Source organism: Mus pahari, chromosome 1, assembly GCF_900095145.1.
Source record: "Mus pahari chromosome 1, PAHARI_EIJ_v1.1, whole genome shotgun sequence".
Lineage (NCBI taxonomy): Eukaryota > Metazoa > Chordata > Mammalia > Rodentia > Muridae > Mus > Mus pahari.
In genome coordinates this window covers 13,779,031-13,789,385 of record NC_034590.1, presented here as the reverse complement: position 1 = coordinate 13,789,385, position 10,355 = coordinate 13,779,031, and the positions used below count along the sequence as shown (strand labels likewise).

At 45.1% G+C, this 10,355-nt stretch overlaps 1 long non-coding RNA gene across 1 annotated transcript in view; it reads right to left on the bottom strand.

Annotated features, from left to right (window-relative positions):
- LOC110314417 overlaps positions 1-2,035 on the bottom strand; it is a 10,813-nt gene extending 8,778 nt beyond the window's left edge. The window contains exon 1 of the long non-coding RNA XR_002380168.1: positions 820-2,035. This is a non-coding gene — a long non-coding RNA (uncharacterized LOC110314417). The remainder of the gene's footprint in view (positions 1-819) is intronic.
- Positions 2,036-10,355: the final 8,320 nt, after the last annotated feature.

The following is a 10,355-nucleotide window of genomic DNA, read 5'->3' as shown; positions in this document are numbered from 1 at the left end:
GGGACTTTTAAAGTTGTTTAGATCTTGGGGATGAATAAGAAACTAAGGGTTGAGGCTTACTAGTGATGTGTTTTGTGTGTCAAGTTCACAAGGGGTCAATTGTACTGGCTAGCTTTGTGTCAACTTGACACAGCTGGAGTTACCACAGAGAAAGGAGCTTTAGTTGGGGAAATGCCCAGCTAACTAAGACACCTCTACATGCAAACTGCTATACCCAACTGTCACCTGTCAATATAAGAAGATGAACTTAGCTTAAGAAAAAAAAAATCTTTTGCTTTGGCTGGGATGGTGGAGTGGGTAGAGAAGTAAGATCAAGCAATAGGGCCTGACTCAGTGACCAAAAGGATTCTGCCCCTGGAGAGCTTTCCACGTGCCATTCTCTGGGCATCATTCCCCTTTAATCTTTACTATATAGATGCCATCTTTGTCTACAGACTATTACTCAGTCAGGTCAGTTGCACAATGTGGAGAGTTCCCTTCACCAGCATTTGTTAAAAAAAAAAAACAAAACACCGTAGGTATGAAAACCATCAATTAAATGAAGTCATGTTTCTATGCCTGAGCCTCACTCAGGTAATGTGGTGGTTTGAATAAGAAATGTCCTCCATAGGATTATGCACTTGAACACTTAGTCTCCAGTTGCTGATGCTGTTTGGAGAAGGTAGGGGACCTTTAGGCATTTTTGTGGGTGCTGAGAAGGCAAACTCTGGTCCCAGCACATGCACAGCAAGTGCTTCACACACTGGGACTCTCCCCAGCTCCAAACATTCATTATTCTTAAAAGACATGTTAGATTAAGAGTTGAAATCCATCATGCACCATTTGACTTAAGCCCATTTCTGGGGTGTAGTTTCAGCATACTGGGCAGTGATTGGTTCTTGCTGAAGGGTCCTCACCAGGTTTTACTTACTGGGTTAGCAGGTCTCCTTGCACTTCATGTTCATTCAGGAGACTGGATTCTCTTCTACAGGGCCTTCTTTACTTCTGTATTTTGTTCTATTCAGTGTTTACCTCCCCCAACCCCCAAGGCTTTTCCTTTCCAAACTTCCCTACTTTGATGTTCTACTTTATGTAATCATTTTCTTTTCAAAAATCGGGAGTACTACATTGCTTGAATTTTTTGCGATGAAGAATGCCGGTTTCTCAATTTTTCTATTTTTAAGGAATACTTGAACTATACGTGGCTTTCTCTTTGAGCTGTTTTCCACAGGCTTTAGCATGAAACACAATTTGTCCCTTCTTCTTGACCCTTCCCTTGACCTCTCTCTTTCCTCTTCCTTTTCCCTTCCCTCATTCTCTCCCCCTCACTCCCCTCTCTTTCCCATTCTCTTCCCTCCCCCTCCCAGCCTTCCCCTTTACCCTACTCTGAACTTTATATTCCCCTTTCCCCTCCCATATTTCATCAACTCCCTTCCTCCTCTCTCCTTCCTTACCTCCATCGCCCACCCTTCCTTCACCACGTGTCCCACCCACCAGTGTCCTTTTTCTCTGCACCTCACCCCTAACTTCTCTCAGTTTCTTTCTCTGTTTCCTATACTTCTGAGGGACACTAGCCATCAGATTGTCTTAAAAACACACAGGACTTGGGGGTGTTGCTCTTGTGTTCCTTGAGTTCATTCACAGTCTAATACTGTCTGCCAGTTGTGTTGCTAAAATGTGGAAGTGGGTGGTTCCAAAGTTCAGCTTTCCATTTTCAGTGTCCTTAATGGCTCAGTGATCCCTGAACTGAAGCAGGCTGAGGAGGAGTCTGCGTCCGGGTAGGTCAGGAGTCCTCCCTGCTTTCCTCGATGAGTGTGTAGAATAAGTTTCCTACAGGCTGGAGGTCACATATGGAGGCAGAGGGATGGACAGCCAGGGCAAAGAATGGAAGGAGGGAGAGATTCTTCAGAGGGAATGAGTTTCTGTTGTTGTGGCTTTCCCAGAGACAGAGGGAAGACTGAGGTAAGGGGCAGAGAATATAAAGAGAGAAGAGGCAAGAAGTCAAGGTGGGGCTAAGGAGGAAGGGGGCACTGTGAGGTACTGGCCAAGGACCTCTGGGAAACAAGGGTGCAGGATGCTGAGGCTGAGTTTCCATGGAAACTTTGGAACATTCCATCCCTATGGGGTGTCTTGGCCAGACCCTATGCTGCAAGACTGTTCCCCAGTGTTACCCAGAGTATGTGCTGCAACCCCTTTCCTGGGGCATTGCCTGAAGCTAATTACATCTCCTATTTTCCACACCCAAGACTGGCTCAAGACAGGATCAAAAGTCGAGGCAAGTTTAGGAAACTCAAGAAGAGAAAAGAGCTACGCATCCTGGCTGCTCGACAGTCTGGAACTTTCAGCCTGCTTTTGTGACACAGGCCTGCGATCACATGCAGAGGCCAAGGCAGGAGCATCACAAGGTCAAGCTGAGCTTAGCCAGATCTTGTCTCAGAAATGCAAAAAAAATAAAAAATAAAAATAAAAAATAAAGACAAAGAGATGGGGGTTTGGGGGCACAAGCTTAGTGGAGGTACCTTTGTATAGCTTCTGCTGGGCCCTAGGTTCAAGCTCCAGGCCAGAAAACACAAAACACCTAGGAACTTCAGCACAATTAACAAAAACAACAAAAGCCACTGTGGAGATTTAAAAAAACAAACAAACAAAAAACACCCTCTTTTTGAGAGCCACTTCAAGCAAAGAAATGTTAAAATTATCAATGAATTATGTTTAAAGTCAAAGCACATAATGACCTTTTGAGTATGACCTTGCACCATTTTTGCCTATAAACTTGTCTTTTCTGAGAGGCTAAGAAAACGAGGAACCTAGTCAGAACTTGCCTTGACCTCCTACTGACCTATAGGGAGTAAGAATTCCTTTGACCCTTGGGTTTTTTTTTTTTTTAATATTTACTTTTTAATTTTTATTTACATGTATGTGACTGTAGTGTTATATAGCAGGTGCCCACAGGGGCCAGAAGCAAGTATAAGAACCTCCGTCCCCACCCTCCAACCCAGACTGGAGTTCCAGCAGTTGTAAGTCAGCTGACATGGGTCCTGGGAACAGAACTTCGTGTTCCTCTGGAAGAGATGTAAGTACTCTTAACCACTGAGCCATCTCCCCGGCCCTGACCTGTTTCTTACTTATCTTGTCAGCCCATAAACCTGTACAATGTACCTCTCATTTTCAAAAGGAAAGTTTCTTAGATAAAAGTACGTCAAAATATTTTATAAAATCGTTTATATCCTTTGAAACAATAGCTTCAAACGTGACCCAAAGGCTTACAGTTCTATAAAGATACTCACACTTAACTGAGATTCTCTCTTGAAGCTTGTTCCTGCCCTTCAGTATATATGATATATATGTACAACCAACCTCATAGGCCTCATGCTCACTTTCTTTTCTGAATTATTTGACACTGAATATAGGATCTCATGTATGCTAGCAGGTATGTATCTAGACACGAATGCACACATACACGCACACACTCAATTTTTTTATTTTTAATTTTTAATATGAAATATCACTCACTTGCCTCAGCTGGATTTGAGTTTGGGGTCCTTCTGCCTCACTCTCCACCTGAATATATGGCATTACAGTCCTGAGCTACCAGGTCTACCTTTTTCTTAATAATTTCCAACTTTGCTTCACAGTGATTCATTCGGAAGTTCTCTGTGTGCCTTAAGAGTCAGGCTAGTTCTGAATGAGTTCTCAGGAGAGCATCTTCAGGCTGCCAATGAAGACTGGTCACATTCCTGAGAACTGACTTTCTGCAAAGCCTCCCTCCCGGAGTTAAGTGTGCAAGGCAAGAAGGGTTGGTGTCTCATCTTAGCCCACGCAGTGAGGATTAGGTGGGAGGATGCTAACAAAGATTTGCAAAGAGGAGCACTGGGCACACCCAGAGAACAGAGTGGGACTTCTTCAGACCCGTCTTAAATGGGAGCGAGTGGGAGACTACAGACCTCTGCCTCCCTCCATCAATCATCTTTTCTAAAGTCTCCCTGTAAGAGGCGAACCTGAGACCGCCAGGGATCACCAGGCCTGGCTACTGACTCATTCCCTTCTCCAGGCTTCAGGCTACAGTCCCAGTGGATCGGTTGCTAGACCGAGGGAGGGCCTCAAGATGCACACTTTGTTTGTTGGCAGTTTGGTTGATGGCTGAGGCATAGGGCGAGCTGAGGATTAGGCCTCTCCAGCAGAGATATCTTATTGAGCAGGTTTTCTTTAGAAAAAAACTACCTCTGCTTCTGAGGATGTCACACTTCCTATGGCTTGTCACAGCACCCTCCTTTGCTTAGGAAGCAAACTCTTTCTTCAAAGCTGAGCTTTCTCCTAGGCCTGTGGGATTAGTACAATATTCAGATTAATAGGGTCTAAATTAATGTGATTTATCGGCATGGCTTTCACAAGCTGTGCTCTACTTATTTGGCTACTTTTATTTTATTTTACTTTATTTTTCAGGGCCCAAATTTAGGACACACGAAGTAAGAAGAGATGCCTTCTCTGTTGTGCCTGTAAACATAAGGAACACTATGCAAAGTTCTGGAAAGAACGGGAAACACTTTTCTGTCAGAACAACAGCTCCAGGTAGGGGATTGTTGCCACGTTGATTTTGGGTGTCAAATATTATACTTGAGCAAAACTCAAGCATTTCAGTGCTTTTAGTAGAGGTTACTTGGAAATCCTTTGAAAACTGTGTGTCCCTCGAGTTTTGAAAGAATAAGACAACAGGTTATCAGCGTGTTTCAGGTATGACTGGCTCACAGAGCTTTCCATCACGTTTATGCGACCAGCAACATTTCTGTACAACAAGCAGGAGAAGCGATGGATCCCTAAAGCCATCGTACTTTTAGAGTGTTTGTGGACACTGGTTAACATTCCAGTACAGATCATCTTTTAGCTTCCACAATATGATGGAATGTAGGTACAAGGCCATGGAAGAATTAAGAACCCTTCACATTTAGCTTTAACTGTTTCTGGGCTAATCTGGCATCAGAAAGAGGTCTTGGCATTCTTAGGCATTCTTCACTCTACAGGAGGGCCTGGTACCTCCCCTCACCCACTCTTCAGGAAACAATGTTTTTCACAGTGCCATTTAGTTCTAAACGATTATGTAATTACATTTGTGAATGTAATCCTGCAGGGCATTATTCTAATTATAGCCCACAATCCCTTTCAGCCACATTCAGAGAAATAATTTGTGCAGTGAAATGGGGCTCCTCCAGCTGCCGCAGTGTCTAAAACCTGGGCACACAGACAGCTCTGCCTCTTGGATTCCTAGGCCTTCATTCTTTCTTAGGAAGAGATCCAAGAGTCGATCCCCAGAGCCACTCCCCAGGGACAGTTCTCAAACACAACAGAGTCCTTTGCTCCTAAAACCTTTATTTAACAACAGATTGCTCATTCTGCACCCAGTAACAGAAGTTTTAAGTGGATTTTGTATTGTGTAAATTACACCTCAATAAAACTGTTTAAAAACAAAATAGTTCCTAAGCTAATTATCATCAAAAACAGAACTGGAGATGTCTTATAGAAAGGCTATTTTTTTGTGGACCAATGGAGTACATGTGAAATGACCAGGATTCAGAGAGCCTTGAAGTTGGATCTGAGATGTAATTAGCAGATATGTCCCATTTAAAAGGTGGTGGGTTTTATATGATGAATTAAACTGTTTCTTTTGCTTTCTCCATGTATTCCCTCTCCCCTCTCTTCCTTCTTCCCTCCTTTCCTCTCCATCTTTCCTCCCCTTCTTCCTTTTCCACCTCTCCTCCTCCCTCAGCATCTCTTGTTATCTTGGACTTACTTCTTGATGTGTGCAGAATCTTTCTAGTCTTCTCCCAGGTGTAGTTCTTGGCGATAGATCATTATTTGGTGGGCAGCATAAGAGGCCTAACATAATATCAAGCTTCCTGGACTGCCCTGTGAGCCTCACTTTCTGGCATTTGTGCATTGAAAGTATATGAGATCCTCTAAAATTATGAAAGGTGAATCTCATCTTCAGTGATGCTGCCCACAGTCAGGGGTGTGAAAGAGAAGAGAACACCAAGTCATGGGGCTGCTCTCTGATGGGACGCACAGGAACCTCTGAGCCTTTTACCAGCTGAACTTTCACTACACTGTGTCTCCAAAGGCCCTGATCGGAGATCTCTGATTCAGATTATTCTGCCTTAATCACCATCGGTTTATTGGTGCTTTTGTAAAATAAAATTAATATTTAATTATTAATTGTGCATTAGGCATCTCAGAGAAGCAGACGTAATAGAATAAAATATGGACTTATGAAAGAGCAATTGGCTGATGTGATCCTAGATGCTAAGTCCCCAGCAGACTGTGTGACACCCTGTGGGGTAGGTTGCATGGTTCAGTCTGAGGTGTCTTCACAACTCAGGAAGCCAGAAGTGTAACTCTCATTAGGAGGCTGCAGGTTGGGAACCCCAGGGGAGTGTAATTTAAAGAGTTCAAAGGCTGGAAAACTTGCAGTTCTGAAGTTTGGTGTCAGGAAAAGAATGTGGTCCTGCTTAAGGGGAGACCCCAGTTCACTCTGTTTTCAGTTCAGGCTCGCCACCATTGGATGGTGCCTGCCCACACTGAAGGCCCATTTCATCCTGGGGACTCAGCTCCTCAGATGGAGCTCTCAAACACTGCCAATTGTGCTTCCTCAGCTTTATGAACACAGTCGAGGCAGTGTGGAAAGTCAACTGTCAGGAGTTACTACTGTGAATTCCTCTTTGTAGTATAATTGCTTCACAGTCTCAGATAACTGATTTAACGCATAACAAGCTATGGATGGTAGCTTTTCAATCTGATAGCAAAGTTGGAGAGGGAGTGGGAGGAGTATGTACATATATAATATATGTTATATATACTTGCATTTATTATGATCTTTCTGACTGTCTTCGTTCCTGTTGCTGGGTCAATCTCTGAAAGAAGGTCAGAGAATATTCAGAATCCTTCTGCTTCTCACATTGATGATGGGCTGTAGCTATTTAATGTTTTACATAGAAAGAGCATTTACTCATTTTTTTGTGGGAGTGTAGCCACTGGTAGGTTCCATGCTCTAGTGAACGGTCTCACCCCAGTGAGCATAAGGACAACACTGATTGGATTCAGTGGATTATGAAAGACAAAAGGAAGAATGAAAAGATATGAGAATGGTTTGCCAGCTATGATGATACACGCCCTTCATCCCAGCATCCTGGAGGCTGAGGCTAAGTAGAACTCTGGTCTACCTAGCAAGTTTTAAAGATCACCAGGACTATTTAGTACGACTCTGGAAAAAAAAAAACAAAAAACAAAGAAGACATCTTTGTCTAAGAAAATTTCCTAAAATGTGTGTCTAAGTAAAGTTCTAAAAGTTAATAGGTTGTAACACTGTGCGAAAAAGCTCTAAGTTATGTTTTTCTATGCCATGCTGTGCTATGCACTTTTTCCTTGCAAACTCTTCACATGTAAATGAAGTGAGATCCTGATAGTTTCACCTTAAAGATTAAGACACAGGTTCAGTGTAGTGGCACAGAGCTCTCCTCACAGCACTCACAAAGCTCAACCCGAGCAAATTTGAATCCCAGGTCAGCCTGAGATACATAATGAGTATGAGGCCAACCTGAGCTACTGAAAGAGACCCTCTCTCAAGAAACAGAAACAAACAAGTCCCCCAGACAGACAAAAACAAGACAAAAGACTGACGCCTTTTCCTAGTTCCCATTTTCCTACCCTCCACCTGCGTTTCAGAAGTATTGCGTTATTAAGGTTATTAATTTCCCCCAACAGCTGCCTTTGAAGGGATGAAGCCATGCGTTTTCATACAGATTTCACGCAGTTACTCCTATTCCAGGCCTTATGGGACTCTTGCCAGCATCTCTCCGCTGAGCCTTTCTGTGGCCAGATCTGAGAGCCCTGGTGGAGTGTCAGTTCTGACGGGAGACTTTGGTCAGGTGATTTCTTCTCCCTTCAGTTTTGCTGACTGTGAAACGGGCCTGAGCATATCTTCTTTTCTTCCTCAACATCAAGTATGATAGTGGCTACACACAGTTACTGGAAAATGTTATGGCAACATCAGGGGACTGAGCCATGGCTGAAGAAAGCACCTTCGGACTTCGTGGAACTGGCTAGATATCTTTGTACATCACCTATGCATTCTTTTTGACCTACGGAGACTCCAATGATCTCCTCAGGGCTCCTTCCAGGGCCACCCCTGTCTGCTGTAAGACCTATGTCAACAACCAGACAACATTTTAAAGGATCTGTGTGTAGTGTCAGATGGACCTGGACTTCTGACCTCCAGAGAGTCTCTTTTCCTGCGCGAGCCTCAGGGTATTCACCTGGGAACGGGTCACCTTTTAGAGCGGGGGGGGGGGGTAGATGTAGGCTGTGAGTGATGGATAGCAGGGTAGGGTGGTATGGAAGCTGGTAGGTATATCCAGGACTCTGCTGTGATGTCAAGTGACTGATTTGTTGTCACTTCCCAAGCAGTAAGTGTTAGATTACAGGTAATTCTGCTAGGCTCCTCCCAGGGACCTAGTGAGGGCTTACTTAGGTCATCATCTGCTGCCATCACCAGCCACAGCCAGCACAGCCAGATGCAGCTGACATAAAAGGACTGCTCACCACCCCATTTCTCTCTCTCTCTGTCTCTGTCTGTCTCTCTGTCTGTCTCTGTCTGTCTCTCTGTCTCTCTCTCTGTTCCCCTGTGTTCCTGGCCCTTGTCCCTTTCCCCTTTTCTGTCTTTCTGTCCTTCTCTGTCCCCCTTTCTCAGCCCTCATGGCTCTGCTCTTGTCTGTCTGTCTCTACCCCTTCTCCAGTCCTTCACTCCCTTCCCTTCCTCCAGATAAACCTCCTTCATACCACGTCTGTTGAGTGGCATGATTTCTCATGAGGACACCTTAGTATGGGGCCAGGTACACCTTCTCACCCTCTACAACCTGCTCCTCTCCCCCTCCCCTCCCCCACCACTACATTATGTTTCATAACAATGAGTAGTCTCACCAGGAGATAGGAACCCCCAGACTGTCTTTCCCAGGAGTTTGTGATGCTCAGTGGTCTTGTTCTTGGGGACACTGTGGAGAAGCAGTGGGCTACTGGGAATGCTGTTAGTGTGTTTTTAAAACTAGTTTTCCCTTTTTGAGGCATTTCCAAAAAATCTCCCCTGCTGCGAAGCGTTCCACTCTTTTTCACAGTCACCTGCAGCCCTTGGTTTATCGAGGCCCTTGTTCAGGTCCTTCCCAGAGCAGTAAATCCAGCTTCTGGAGTTCCGTCTATGAAACACCCTGATAGTTAATCGTTTCCCCTAGTCTCCTCTGGGAAGTCCTCCCTGACATCCCTAGCCCTAGAAATAAATCAGACTATCTCCCACTCATACGGAGGGAGGCAACGGAGGGAGGCAACTGTTATGCTCCTTGGGATTGTCCCTTGTAAAATGGGGGAGAGAATACTGGGGAGTTGAGCTGGAGTTGAGGCCTGTAGTGGAGGCCTGGAGGTTTTCAGCACAGCCTTTCATCCCTTACCCGAAAAATTCCCAGATTGCTGAATCTGGCTTCCCTATGAGCACCTTCAAAATTACCCAACCTGAATCCACCTGCTTAGAATCACTAGTGAGGGGTTGGGTCTGTGGCTCAGTGGTAGAGCACTTCCCTTCTCTACCCACGAGGACATGGGGATGTGGAACAGATGACTCTGTGGTACCGCACTAACCTAACATGGGTAATGTTCCCCCCTCAACACTGCAAACCCCAACAAAAGCACTGTTGAGACGTGAGCTCAGTCTTGCTGGGAGACTTCGAGATACCATGCTGAATGCTCCACAGAAAGGTTCTTCCAAAGGTTAAGGGAGGGGGTTTTGTCCATAGAGAAGCTTTGCCTGCCTCCTTCCTGCTTCTAGCTGCTTTCCCCTCCCCCTGTTGTCACATGCACACTGGGCTCCTGCTTTAGAAGCTGCATTTTTCTGTTCCTACAAGAAAGCCCTAGACTTTCATGGTGAGCCTGGGCAGGCCCTTGGGGTGAGCAACTGTCTGCATTCATGAAGACAGTCCTATTGTAAGAATGTAACTTTAGGAGCCAGTCTCTGTTCAGGCCTTAGTATCTGCTATAGTCTTTTCTCACAGATCCCAACAGGCACCCTACTGAGACATTGTCAGTTTCTAGGCAGGCAGGCTCCCAGGGTCTCCAAGATTGATCTCACACGTCCTGGGGGGTGTAGGTGGTCCTGGGTTTGGTTCCCCACCTGCTTTTCTGCCTCCTGCCTGGGAATCAGATTTCACAGCAAAAGCCTGGAGCTAAACTCTCAGGGACCTTCAAAAGGTATAAAAATAGACCCAGCTTCTGTCTCGTGGGCTCTGACTCTCTGGTGCTGGGGCCTAAACTCTCCTCAGAGGCCCCACTAGCTGTTGCCTCTCTAT